Genomic DNA, 14,776 nt, shown 5'->3' on the forward strand with positions numbered 1-14,776 from the left:
TCTCTGGTTTGGGAGAATGGGCGCAAGGGATCATAGCTAGCCTAGGAAAACTCCTTCTCTGTATCGGTGGAGCCATCATAGTCTTTGTGCTATTGTTCAAATGTTTAAAGGTGGTGACCCGGGGAAAGACAAAAAGTACAGAAATCATGAGTGTAAGAACGAGAGATGCAGAGGAAGACCAGGGTTTGGTATATGACCCTAGAATCGAAACCACCTCCCTTTAAAGAAACCATATTTGTGAACGTGTATATGTTGTAACCACCCCTGTTTTTATTTTTATCCCAAAAATTGTATATTATCCTTCGTGACCCTGAGTAGATTGTTCGATAAATGCGGCCCATCGTTTATCCATGATCCCGGATCGGCCAAGAGCAGATGGTTTACTCCCCTTATATGTTTAATTCACGGATCCCAATTTCTCTGTTAGGATTATGAATTTCTGTATTGTTGTTTAAAATGTTTTGTATTGTAACAGTTTTATATTTACTGTTAAAGGGTGGACTGTGAAAGTCGAGTTGCATACACGCCATTTTAGGATAGTATGGCCGCCATTTTGGTTCGCAGAGTTGCGCTAATAAAGTTTCCATACCCGAGTCTGTGTGACAAAGTGGACCAGAAGAGTAGCCATACTATTACACATAAATTCATAAGAACATACTGACACTAAATAAAATATAGTTAAAGGTTTAGAACGCCACACATAGTTTAGTTAGCATTGCATACATCTGTCTGTATAGTGTTTAGTACCGTTCCGTTCCGTATCTTATGCGCAGTATTCCGGTCATTGCGAATATTTCGCAATATACACGGCCCGATAGTTATGGACATTTTCCATAATCCCAGGACAGTTTCTGTTGAAAAAGGTATAACAAAGGAATCCAGATGTAACTGGTTTCGACTGTTATTTACAACCCCTGACGACGAAACCAACAAACAAAGAACTCCAAAAGTTCACTCCCCTGCACCCATTCAAACCAGGTGCATCATGTTACCCCCCAATCACAGAGAACCTGACATACGACCCCCGACCAATAGGAATGGCCTTTGACCTCCCCCTTCTGACCCTATAAGATGGGTGACCCAGGGCGGCCTTGGTCACTTCGGCACATCTTCCTTTCCCTGACCTTCGACCGGGCTATAGTTCAACCCTGAACGATAGCGAGCTCTGACCGGACTGCGCTGCGCATATTTGATGAGGAGATAGTAAACGGTTGCATTCACGGTATTTATTCTTATTGTATTGTTGGCTGATTGTATCCTGTATCTGTTTTCTTCCCCTAGTAGAGCCTGATTAATATATTGTATTGTTAGTCTATCGTATTACCTGTTATACCTGTATTTTCTATTCCTGTAACCCCCTGTTGTCCGTTAGGGACTTAAATACATCTTTTTACGGAGTTCCTATCTCCTTACTTCTATTAAGTGGTTGTGTCTGTTTATTCGCATATAGCGATAAGGTATATTACGGACACTGTCCTTAAAGGTATATTCGCAGATTAGAGTCTGAGTACTGCGAAAGGATCTCTTAATATAGTACTGGTTCTATGGTGTGCAATACACAATAAAGGTACGCTACGCTGCGCTACGTTTTGTTCGCACGTAACTAGGTATAAAGGGTACGCTGGTTACGGACATAATACGTAACCTGCGCTTTTCACTTATTGCTTCTTTGGTCATATTTAATCGCCATTAACAATAGGCTGGGCTATGCGGACATGTTTGCCATCAATGGCTCCACCGCAATTTGGAAAGTTCCATCGCTGTTCAAACTCCTCTGCGATGACTTTCCATTCATTCACGCTGGTAGGGAACTGAAATTAGAAGTAAATAGAATTGATTAAACATGTTCAATTTTTTTACAGCTTGGTGACTACCCACCTGCAACCCCAGACCTATCTGTCCTATCTGATAATGCATGCACATCGAGCGAAGCTCCTACTCCGGCACGCACTCCGCCACCCACCCTGAAACCCACTCCACCCCTCCCCCGTGCCAAAAAAATGTGTGGCAAAGGGAAAAAGGAGAAGCAGCAGCACATGAAGAATTTATGATGCGGGCACAGCAAGTCCTGCAAAGAAACCCGGACAAACATGACAACTACTTCACTTATGTGGCAGAGTGTGTTCGCAACATGGCTCCGGACGAGCAACTTACTTTTGAAAAGTTATGCATGGAGATGGTGTATAATGGCAGTTTAGGGTATCTCAACAGTGGCACTAAAATAGTTGGCATGGGTAGTGCACCAGACACACCACTGTCATTAGAATCACCAGTGCCTACTCCGCCTGCCACCGTAGCAGGCCAGTCGAGCACAATTCCAAAACATACCCAGTCAACACCTACACAGCCTTCTCAACCCCCCCAGTACCGTCAATTCTACAGTTCCTTACTGATAGAAGATCCAGAGTCTCCTGTTTTTGAGGATCTGTCTTAAAAAATAGGCTATTTTATCATTTACCATCGACATGGTCTCAGCTGCAGGTTTGTGATGGCCACTGCTCACATGGCGTATGGCGGAAATCAATGGGGCCGGGACCATTGCATCTGCGCCATGCGCCATGTGGGCCGCAGCCTTTACATATCTGCAGCAGACATCCTCTGCCACACAAGGGCCACAGTGTCTTTTTTTGTATTTTTATATGCTGCTACCTGTACCTGCATTACCAGAGGGAGAACAGGATTCTCCTCAATCTGGATAGCAAACTCCATTTATTGCCCTTTTGTCTTTGCCAATAGTATGGGGTACTGTGCGGCAGACATGGTCTCAGCTGCAGGTATGTGATGGCCACTGCTCACATGGCGTATGGCGCACATCAATGGGGCCGGGGCCATTGCATCTGCGCCATGCGCCATGTGGGCCGCAGCCTTTACATATCTGCAGCAGACATCCTCTGCCACACAGTACCTTATCCCTACTGTTGTAAGGGCCTGTTCCAGAGTTACCAGAGTGTCTTTTTTTGTATTTTTATATGCTGCTACCTGTACCTGCATTACCAGAGGGAGAACAGGATTCTCCTCAATCTGGATAGCAAACTCCATTTATTGCCCTTTTGTCTTTGCCAATAGTATGGGGTACTGTGCGCCAGACATGGTCTCAGCTGCAGGTATGTGATGGCCACTGCTCACATGTCGTATGGCGCACATCAATGGGGCCGGGGCCATTGCATCTGCGCCATGCGCCATGTGGGCCGCAGCCTTTACATATCTGCAGCAGACATCCTCTGCCACACAGTACCTTATCCCTACTGTTGTAAGGGCCTGTTCCAGAAGTTACCAGAGTGTCTTTTTATGTATTTTTATATGCTGCTACCTGTACCTGCATTACCAGAGGGAGAACAGGATTCTCCTCAATCTGGATAGCAAACTCCATTTATTGCCCTTTTGTCTTTGCCAATAGTATGGGGTACTGTGCGCCAGACATGGTCTCAGCTGCAGGTATGTGATGGCCACTGCTCACATGTCGTATGGCGCACATCAATGGGGCCGGGGCCATTGCATCTGCGCCATGCGCCATGTGGACCGCAGCCTTTACTTATCTGCGGCAGACATCCTCTGCCACACAGTAGCCCGTACTTATTGGGAAAGTTTAAACTGGGTCATACATACTTAAATCTTTATATATAGTGTGTTTTTGTACAATATCTTTTATATATGGTATTATAATATATTTGTGTTGACACAATCTATTTACTATTTTACATGTTTTACCTATGAAAGGCCTAAAAAAACTGTTTCTGTCCTAGGCCTAAATTATAAATAAAAATATTTTGTTTGCACAATAAAGTGTACGGTGTATATTTCATCCTTACCTTGCAATACTGGTACTGCAGCACCTTCACAATGGCTTTGCAGGTCTCCGGGATGATGAGACCCAAAGCTTGCGGGGAGATGAGGGATCCAAACTTTAGGTCAGCAAGAGACCGTCCTGTCGCCAGAAACCTCAGGGTCACCACCAGCCGTTCCTCAGCAGGGATAGCCATGCGATACTTGGTATCCTGCTTCTCGATGTGGGGAGTCACCAGACGCAGCAATTCCTGGAATGTGGCATCATCCATCCTCAAGAAGTTACGAAAATTGTCTGGGTTATTTTCCCTGATGTCCCTGAGCAGTGGCATGTGCGAACGAGTCTGACGCTGAAGTAGCCACTGCTTTGTCCAGCATGATCTTTCTCTCCTGCGCTGGGCTCTCTGACGCCTGAGCTTCAACACTGCATAATAGAGCAGGTACTGTTGCTGGTGACTACCCATCACTGCATTCTCCATAGTGCAGGGTTAAAAGACACTTTGTAATGGAAGGCAAAACAAAGTAATGTGTAAATAGCTATGTCCAGCGTTCAGCAGGTATAACCAAGCCTCACTAGTAACAAAGCCGAAATACACTGGTTTAAAATGGCTGCTGCTATTCCTATCCCCCTCTGCTAGTCCTATCCCCCTCTGCTAGTCCAGCCCCTTCATTCAAATTTCAAAGGCCAATCTGATGACGGTCGCATGTGTGCTTGCAAAAAAAACAAAAACCAGCGATCCGACCGTCTTAACGACCATCGCGGGCGCATCGGGATCGGATCTAGATCGTCCTGCAAAAAAAACACAATTTTTGCTAATCGTTTGCTGTGGACTGCCTGGGAGCTCCCGGGAAGTCCAAGGGAAATCGTTCCATGGTCGTCTATCGGTCGTAGACGACGGTGGTCGTCCTGGTGTGTACCCTACATAACAGAGACTACTGAAGATCCATGATCTTCTATGACTACTAGATTGGCCTGCAACAGATTTCACCATCAGAGCTGCTTTTTAGTAGGAAGCACTACCCTGAACCAGTGATTGAATGGTTTGCAGAATTTCAGCAAAGGAGATGGTCACTGGAAGAGGAGGAACACTGTGGCCAAATTCACAGAGGACAACATTGGTACTATACAGGCTCATACCTCCCAACAGTCCCGATTATCAGGGCCTGTCCCGCTGTCCCTCCCGCGGCTGACAGTGTCCCGCGGTGAGGGGGGGCTGTTGGGAGTCCCCCCCTGTCGGCTGCTGTGGAATAAACGCTGTGCGCATGCCGTAGCCATGCCCCCGGGCTGGGGGCATGGCTAGAGGCTCACAGAGCATCTGGGTCATGCCCCCATAGCTGCAAAATGGGGGCGTGGCCTCGCGGGAGAGCCACGATTATAGGCCACACCCCCGAAATTAGGCCACACCCCAAATTTCCAACGCGCCTGCGGCGCGCAGCAACTACGTCCCGCCTCCAGCTCAGCCAAAGTTGGGAGGTATGCAGGCTATAGTTGAGGTGGACACCAGGGTGATCATGGCCCAGTTATAAAAGGAGACAGGCATTTCATTGGGAACCCTCAGCTTGATACTGCACATACAGCTTAGCCTGAAGCAAGGTTTCTGCACAGTTGGGATCACAAACATTCACTATTATTTATTACCAGTTTCTTATATAGCGCACACATATTCCGCAGCGCTTTACAGAGTATAGAAGAACACTCATATTGGTCCCTGCCCCAGTGGAGCTTACCTACCGTGGGATACGGTCATTCGTTCTACTGCATGATGGTCGACATGGGGATAGGTCGACATGGGTCAAGGTCGACATGGCTTTAGGTCGACAGGTCATTAGCTTGACACAAGCATTAGGTCGACAGTGTCTAGGTCAACAGTCAAAAATCGACATGGTTTTTCACAGTTTTATTGAGCTGGCATATGCCACTAGAGCGTGGTAGGAGAATAAAATAGTGTGCCAAGCGCAGCGAGGCACCTCTCCTGAAGCATAGCGAGGGAAGCGAGGGGATGCGGTGCACTTGAGACTGTGTCCATGTCGACCGTGTCATTCGGGGCAAAAACAGCAAAAATCCCATGTCGACCTTTTGACTGTCGACCTATACACTGTTGACCTAATGCTTGTGTCGACCTAGACCCACGTCGACCTAGATCCATGTCGACACTTCCCCATGTTGACCTGGTGGTGTCGACCTATTGTTTGTCGACCAACATGCTGTAGACCAAATGATCCCAACCCCTTACAGCTTATATTCCCTACCACATGTACACGCACACACATTTATTGTAGGGTTAATTTTGTTGGGAGCCAATTAACCTACCAGTATACTGTATATTTGTGTTGGAGGAAACCAGAGCACCCGGAGGAAACCCATGCAAGTACGGAAAGAATATACAAACTCTGCACAGTTAGGGGCATGGGGATTCGAACCCATGACATCAGCGCTGTGAGGCGGTAATGCTAACCATTGTAGAAAATGGTTAATTTAACTAGCAAATGCCTCTATTACAGATATACGCGATGGGTATAATGGAATTGGTAATATGTAGGGGAAGGTTAGATTGTCAGAAGTGGGTCTCCTGGAGTAGCACTATATCAGTTGTTGATGCTTTCAGGGAGCTAAGTCGCCCAGTAATATACTAAGGGTATATAACCTTTGTCACGCTCCCGTATTTTAAACATACATTTTTACCTTTGCAGTGTTTGTCCCAGCTGAGTCCGAGATCTGCTTTTCCGGCACATCGCTTCTGGCTGGCAGTGAGGTCTGTGCGCTGTCCCTACACATCACTCTCAACATTCTGAGGATATTCCCAAGTGTGTCTAAAGTCCCCTGACAGCTCCCTAGGAGTCCTTCCATTCAATTTGGCACTTGATGTGCCATGTATCGCATTCGATTTATCACATAAAAAAGAACTCTCGGGGAGCTGCAGGGAAAGTCCAAATGAAATCAGATGCGATACATTGCTGGTGATAAAAAGCAGCCAAGATGTGCACTGACTGCTACACATCTGATTCTTCCTTTGTGCAGCATGTTCGACCTCCGACCCGATGCACATGGGACCATTCATCAGATGGCACGTCAAACACATGCGATTTTGTCCAATTTTCACCAATTTCTAAGCCCGTTCGGTCGGAATCGGATGAAAAGAGGGTAAATCGCACTAGTGTATGGGGGCCTTGTAATGCTCCACTTCTACTCAGCATTCTGACACACAGAATTCCACCAAAACATACACATATACATGGGTGTTGCCATGTTGGAATCAGTTACATAACTTTGTACAGCCAGTCAGAATGCTGCTCCCAGACCAGCTGATCACAGCTTTCAGTGAGCATATATTAAGTGCTATAAAGGGAAATTCCTGTCAAGCCCAGATCATCAGTACAATGTCACTTCTGCTCTAGTACATTCTTCAGGAGTGTTTGTGTGGGGCACAAACCTCTCCAATGGTGGCACATGCCTCTTGGTCTTGATGGTAGGGGCACATGCCTCTCAGCAGTGATGGGAGCACATGCCTCTTGGTGGTGATGGTAGGGGCACATGCCTCTCAGTCAGTGATGGGAGCACATGCCTCTTGGTGGGGACTCCTGGTTTGCACGGGGAGGTGCCTGTCTTGCTCTGGTGGTGTGGAACTGTAGCAGTCACCTAGAATAGTACTGGCTTACTGTCACATTGTGTGTAACCATAGCAGCATAACCTGCATAGCACTGGCTTACTGACACATCGGGGTCGGTCATATTAGCAGTGATTAATTTGTGGGTGCAAATCATCGCAGCAGTGACTGCACTTTACGGGGGCTGGAATTTACAGAAAAGTGCTCGCTGCCCACAGGGTAGTGAGTCATTTTTAGGGAGTACAGAGCCTGCGAATGGTGCAAGATCGGGTGCAGTTTTAAACACCACAGCAACGGCACCTCACACCCTCTGAAATTAATAGGATCGACCTATGTGTAACTATAGTAGCCTACTCACCAGTGGCGTATTTATAATGGGTGCACTGTATCCATTTCTTAATACGTACCATCCTGGAGGTCTTCACATGCGCAATAGTGTCTGAGCACTCTAGTGCGCAGATTTGATTGCGCTGGGTGGTCGGGAGAGAGGAGTGGGCCCACCGGAGGAGGCTGGACACGGGCCTCCTCCTCTCTTGAAGCGCCCCTAAATATTAACCCTAATATTTCTTCTCTGGCCCTTATACACTAACCTCTGACCCTAACCTAACTCAAACCTCTACCTAATCATAACCCCTAAGCCAAACTGATAAACCAATTATAATACCCTATTCCTAATACCCTAATCCCATCCCCCAAATGAATACCCTTACCCCTAACCCGAACTGCTAAACCCCTAATACTAGCCTCTAACCCTAGTACCTTAGCCAAACTGATAAACTAACCCCAATACCCTAACCCAGTGGTTCCCAAACTGTGTGCTGTGGCACCCTGAGGTACTTACAGGGGTGCGCTGTGTTGGTGGTTCAGGACCAATTCAAATTATTTATGGACAAAGTAACAAATACAACAAAATCAGTGCTGGTGGCTGCTACTCATAAACTATTCAGATGAATAGAAGCAAATCCTGTCCCTCCCTTCATATATGAACCTAATGAGGACATTTATTTAATTTTATATTTACTTCAGAATTTATCCAATTCTGATACTCTAGGATGCCGGGATTCAAAATAGTTTGCGAACCACTGCTCTAACCCCATCCTCCAAACCTACTGTAATACCCTCACCCAAACATACAAATCCTGTTTCTATGTAATATGGTACAGACTTGTACGGGAAGACGTGTTTATGCAATACACGCATGAAAGATTAAGTTAGACATGGTGTTGGGTTTGACTGCTAGGAAACTGCCTTAAATTATTAACTGCCACCTGGCTCAGTAGTAAGGATGCACTGTCCACCACCCTATGCTTTTACATATGTTTCTTTACAGAATGTCACATTGATTGATTGATATTGAACATAACAGATCCAAATATATATTGTTTGAAGTCATCATTTATTTTGTCACACAGTAATAAGCAATAGCTCCATATTATCACATAATCTGACCAGCTAAGATTAAGTATTTGTTGAATTCCCATTTTATTTTTTATATTCCAATACGAAGCGAACAAACATCCATTATAACCTGCAATCCATAAAAGAGTATGAACAAAAGTGAGCAGAAAAAGGGAAAATATAAAAGTAATTAAAGGTCAGCCTAAAGGTGAGATGGGTCAAATACTGTACAAAGGGCAGCACAAGCTCCCTCCAGTGCTAGATACAATCGCCCCTATGAATGACAGAACAAATTAGGGAAAGGAGACAGTACAGTAGAGGGAAGGTGTTACTTGGATCTCCCATAGGTGTGATCTTGCAGGTCGCAATTACCGGTACTTGTGTAATATCTGGGCGCCCGATTTTTTCATTGTATTGCATCGCATCGCACTACTTAAGGCATGCAATGCGCTCGCCACACTATATAAAATCAACTCCATGCGTAGTTGGATAGTGGGGGTATGAAATCACCCATGGCTGACTATACAATTAAAATTCGGGTCTTTACAATGAAAAAATCGCATTGCATGTCTTAAGTAGTGGCATGCAATGAAAAAATCGGGCGTCCAGATAATACACAAGTACCCAATTACAGTACCTATCACTTTCTTTTTTTTTTTTTTAAGAAATTTTATTGAGTTTTTCACGTCAAATATCCAGTACAGACAGAACCAATAAAACATTCAACTTGGTACATACACATTGAGTAAGTTTTGTTTTTGGAAGAAAGGTCCAGATATCAACACGAAAAAGCTATAGTGTAACTACAGCGAAATATAAATGGACTAGGACGGTACATAGTGGACAGATGGGAAGGAGTAGGAGTTAAGAGGGCCTGGGTGGGCAAAAGGTAGGAGCGAGAGGGCCTGGGGGGAAGGGATGGGGATAAAGATAGGCAAGGTGGATCTTCGAAAATGTGAAAAGGACATTTAGAAGGGGAGAGGGGAGGGAGGGGGTGGGGCGGGGCTGGGAGGGCAGGCAATTTTAAATGAGGGGTTGGGGTGAGCCAAAATCAAAAATTAGATATGTGTCAGGGGGGCTTCAGTTTGGAAATGGGAGGTCCACAGGGACCAAGTTTTTATGAAGGAGGGAGTGGACTCGTTTAGAAATGCAGTGATCTTCTCAATTTTGTAGGTGGACCAGATAGCATTAACCAAGATAGGTTTGGAAGGCGGGGGGAGGCTCTTCCAGTTTCTGGCTATTAGACATTTAGCTGTATTAAGGATATGGTTAATTAGTTTTTGTGAAGCAGGTTGGATGTACGGGACTGGTCTCATTAACAGGGAGTAAGATGGGGAGGAGGGCATCTGAATGTATAGGATCTCTTTGATTAGTTTTTGGGTTTCCAGCCAAAAGGGTTGAATAATTGGGCAGCTCCACCATATGTGGAGGTGAGTGCCTTCTTGAGCGCATGATCTCCAACACTGGGAGGAGGTAGAGGGATAAATAGAGTGAAGCTTGGTTGGTACCAAATACCAGCGGAAATAGATTTTATATGCGTTTTCTTTGATTCGTGTTGATATAGAGCTTTTTGCGATAGCTAATCTGATATTGGACCACGTTTTTACTCTGAGTTCCTCTCCCATATCGGATTCCCATGCGACTTCATGTTTCTCTTTCTGGGGATGGTTGAAAGTATTGAGGATCTGGTAGATGGTTGATATTAGTTTTTTCGTGTTTTGGGATTGTCTGCAAAGAGATTCGAGTGGCGATCTGTTAAGAGAAGGAGGGGCCTTGGGAATAGATTTGTAAAAGTGGCGGATTTGCTGATACTGATAGAAGATAGAATTTAGAAACTCATATCTAGATCTGAGAGATTTGAAGTCAGGGAAAAGAGACGTAGGGGCGATGTTAATGGGAAAAATAATGTTATGATTCGTCCAGGCTTTAAACGATTCCTTGTTAGTCCCAGGGGGGAAAGCAGGGTTATTCCATAATTGAGTGAGTGAAGGGTGGTGTGATCGCAATTTGTATAGTTTGTTAGAAAGGTCCCAGATCTTAAGTGAATGGCGGGTAGAGGGGAGAAGGGATGACATACTGGGGCGAGCTGAGGGCGGGATCCATAGAAGCGAGTAAAGGGAGTAGTGTGCGATGGAGGAGGCCTCAATGAGGGTCCAAATTCTTTGAGAAGGGGGGGCGTGCCAGAGGATTATGGGGGCAATGTGTACGGCTCGGTAATATTTAAGGAGGTCGGGGAGACCGAGGCCTCCTGTAGTGTGATGTTTTTGCAGGAGGTGAAGTTTAACTCTGGGTTTTTTGCCCACCCAGACGAAGGTGCTAATGTCTCTTTGGAGGTGTTTTAATATTGTAGTAGGGATATGAATGGGGAGAGTTTGCCAGAGGTACAGCAGGCGGGGTAGGATCATCATCTTACATCGCTGCCATCCGGCCCGTCCAGGAGATAAATTGTAGGCTCCAGGGGGCGAGGTCAGACCTAATAGCTGCCAACATTCTGGGAACGTTCGCCGCGTAAAGGTCTGAGTATGCTTTGGTTAGGTAGATTCCAAGATATTTGATTTTGTTTGATTGCCACCGGAGCTGAAATTTTGATTGGAGGGTGGCAAGGTCGGATGGAGCGATGTTGATGTCGAAGGCCTCAGATTTAGTTGTATTTATTTTATAGTTGGAGAATGTGCTGTACGATTGAATTTCCGAGAAGAGAGATGACAGTGAAAGAATTGGATTAATAAGGGTTAATATGACGTCATCGGCATACAGAGCAATTTTATGTTTCAAAGAGCCTACATTGATGCCACAAATATTCGGGTTGTTGCGTATATGAGATGCCAGGGGTTCCATGATTAGGGCAAAAAGTAAGGGGGAGAGTGGACAGCCCTGGCGTGTACCGTTTTTAATTTCAAACTGGGTTGATTTGAGGCCGTTAACCAGTATTGAGGCTGATGGATTGTTGTAAAGAGCTAAGATACCATTTAGGAAAGGGCCAGTGAATCCCATGTGCGCGAGGGTGCTACGGATAAATGGCCAAGCTACTCTGTCAAAGGCCTTTTCGGCGTCGAGGGCCACCACCAGGGCTGTCTCTGACCTCCTATTGGCCATTTGTATAAGATCAATTAGGCGTCTAGTATTATCAGAGGCTTGGCGGTTGGGGATAAAACCGACTTGATCTGGGTGGACTAGCGTAGAGAGGTGGGGAGCAAGACGATTAGCGAGAACGTTGGCGTAGAGCTTTAGGTCAGAATTGAGCAGGGATATGGGACGATAATTTCCCATCTCTGTGGGGTCTCTGTCGGGTTTGGGGATGACAATTATGTTAGCTCTGGTGGTGGCTGAATCTATGGAGTGGCCTTGCAGAAGAGAGTTGAATAGGAGAGTGAGCATTGGGACGAGGGGTTGGGCCATTTTTTTGTAGTAGAGATTTGTGAAACCATCGGGCCCAGGAGCCGCTGAGCGTCGTAGAGATTTAATGGCAGCGAGGATTTCCTCAGGGGTGATGGGGGTATTTAGAGATTCTATTTGAGACTGGGTCAATTTAGGGAGTTGACATGATGATAGGTAGTTGTCTAGTGCTTCTGAGTTGGTGGTGATAGTGGGGTCAGAGGGTGCGAGGTTATATAGATTTTCATAAAAGGCACGGAATTGAGCAGCCATGGTATTGGAATTATATGTGACAGTTCCATCAATACATTTTAGGGACAGAATCCTATTTTTGGTCCATTTGGCTCTGAGTTGGTTAGCTAATAAGGCGTCTGCTTTGTTGGATTTTTCGTAAAATTTCTGCTTTGCCCACAGTAATGATTGAGTGGCTTTGGATGATAGGTGTTGATTTAATTGGCCTTTTGTTGCTTGGATTTCCAGATATTTGTGATGAGTTGGCTGGATTTGGTGGTTTTGAGTTAGAGATGCGAGGGTGTTTTCTAGTTCTTGTATGTGTTTGCGTGTAGCTTTAATTACCTATCACTTTCTATGAATCTTTAGGGGTTATTCTGGTCGGTTTTCACACTGGGTGTATGCGGCCACGGCAAACAGACTGTTTGCCGGGTGCACGCAACCAAGGCTCCGGCCGGGGGGGCGTCGCGTGGTGGCAGATAGTTGCGCCCATGGGAACGCCCAGCGTTTCATGGGCATTCCCAATGTAAATGTGGGCGTTCCCATGGTAATCAGGCCATGACTTCAAGGATGTTTAACATAAACATCAATTTTGCAGACCATCGAATGATGTGGAACGTGCACGCTTATCTAAGTGACTTACTGTAGATATGCATGATAAAGGTGGCCATACATCAGAAAGACATTGCATCCAATCTCAATGGATCGTAAAATGGATTGTATGCAGATTGTGTGCACATCGTGTGCACACAATCATACAATGCCGGCCCCGGGAGATTGGAGGATGTTGGTAACTCTCGAGGACTGGGGTTGGCTACCCCAGCACTATATCGTTTGCTCAGGGAATCCCAGCCAGTTCAAGGGATCAATATCGGTTATGGATGATATCATCTAATGTGTACCCAGCTTTAGTAATTGGGAAGACCATACTTGCCTACCTGACCCTCTCCATGAGGGTGAACATGCTCTGTTTCTGGACTTCCCTGGTAATGTAGGATTGCCATCACCTGTGGTGAGCTAGATAATTGATAAGAAAGGTGTTTCATCACAGGTGATGGCAATCATACATTACCAGGGAAGGCCAGGAACAGAGCATTTTCTCCCCGAAGGAGAGGGTCAGGTAGGCAAGTATGGGGAAGACCTATTCAATAGCCGGTTTTGGGACATAAACTAGCAAATAAATGTACTTTTGATTTCTTATGTGTCAAATACTGACGAGTGTGTTGCCTTAATAACAGCTTGTGCTGCAGACCGCACAGCCAGACATTTCATCTGCAGGATAATTACACCAGGGGGCCGATTCTGGTTCATTCGCAATGAACTGAAAATCGGCCCCTGCCCCCGATGGTCGGGGTTTGCGCATTCGCATTTGCAAATCCCGACTGTGAACGGCCTCGACGATTTACAATGTCACCGGGACGTTCATGGCGGGAAGGGAGAGTGGCGGTACTGGGTCATGGGAACGTCCCCAGCACTTCATGGGCTTCACCAAGAAAACTCAGGGCATTTCCATGCAATGTGGATGGAGGGACGAAGTGTGGCGGGGCGGGCGGCTGACTCACATGAAGACAGATGCCCGCCCTGTCTTCGTCCCGGCACCTGCAAATATATGTCAGTCTCCACTGACATGTTTGCGAGCCCAGGAGAAATCATTCGATGTGGTCTTCATAACCCATCCCCTCGCATGGTTGCAAGGTAATATAGCGGCGGAGAGGGGGGCTTTTTGGTGGGGTGGGCACTCTGGGACTTGGCAAACTTTGAAGATAACTGAGTCAACCAGAATCAGGCCCCATATTTCGTTCTATTCTGTGGCCTAAGAAGTGAAAATAAGCTTGTCCCCTACCTCTCTCCCTCAACATACACTGTACTTCCTATTGGAAGCATATGGGATAATCTATAGATCTCTTCATTTATTTTTAATTGATATCCTAATATGACTTTCCTGCACTCCAACCGATAGAGAATAATAGGTGGTATCGTGGTGCAGGGGGCACTCAAGAGGACTTAATAACAAATGAATAAAGCGAAGACCACAACCAGCTAAGAAATAAATAATGTTTACCAGTTTAAAATGATACATCCCAAAAAATGAAACGTGCAAGGGATATGTGAAATACCACCAGAAACCAAGTGGTTAATATGCTGGAATTTTGAGGGACTAGTTGGACCTGTTTTCCTTGAGTTTCCCAGGAGGGCTTCTTCCAACTTGGTACTTAATGTGCCAATTTTTACATGAGATAAATCACATGTAAAAGAACTCCTGGGGAGCTGCCGAGCGAGTTCAAGGGGAATATTGTGGGAGATAAAAAGCACCTGCGACGTGCCGCTGATGATTCGATTCTGATAGATCATACATGCTGCACGTATGATCTACAGGATCTGAT

The sequence above is a fragment of the Crinia signifera genome, chromosome 2 (assembly GCF_055691185.1).
Source record: "Crinia signifera chromosome 2, ASM5569118v1, whole genome shotgun sequence".
Lineage (NCBI taxonomy): Eukaryota > Metazoa > Chordata > Amphibia > Anura > Myobatrachidae > Crinia > Crinia signifera.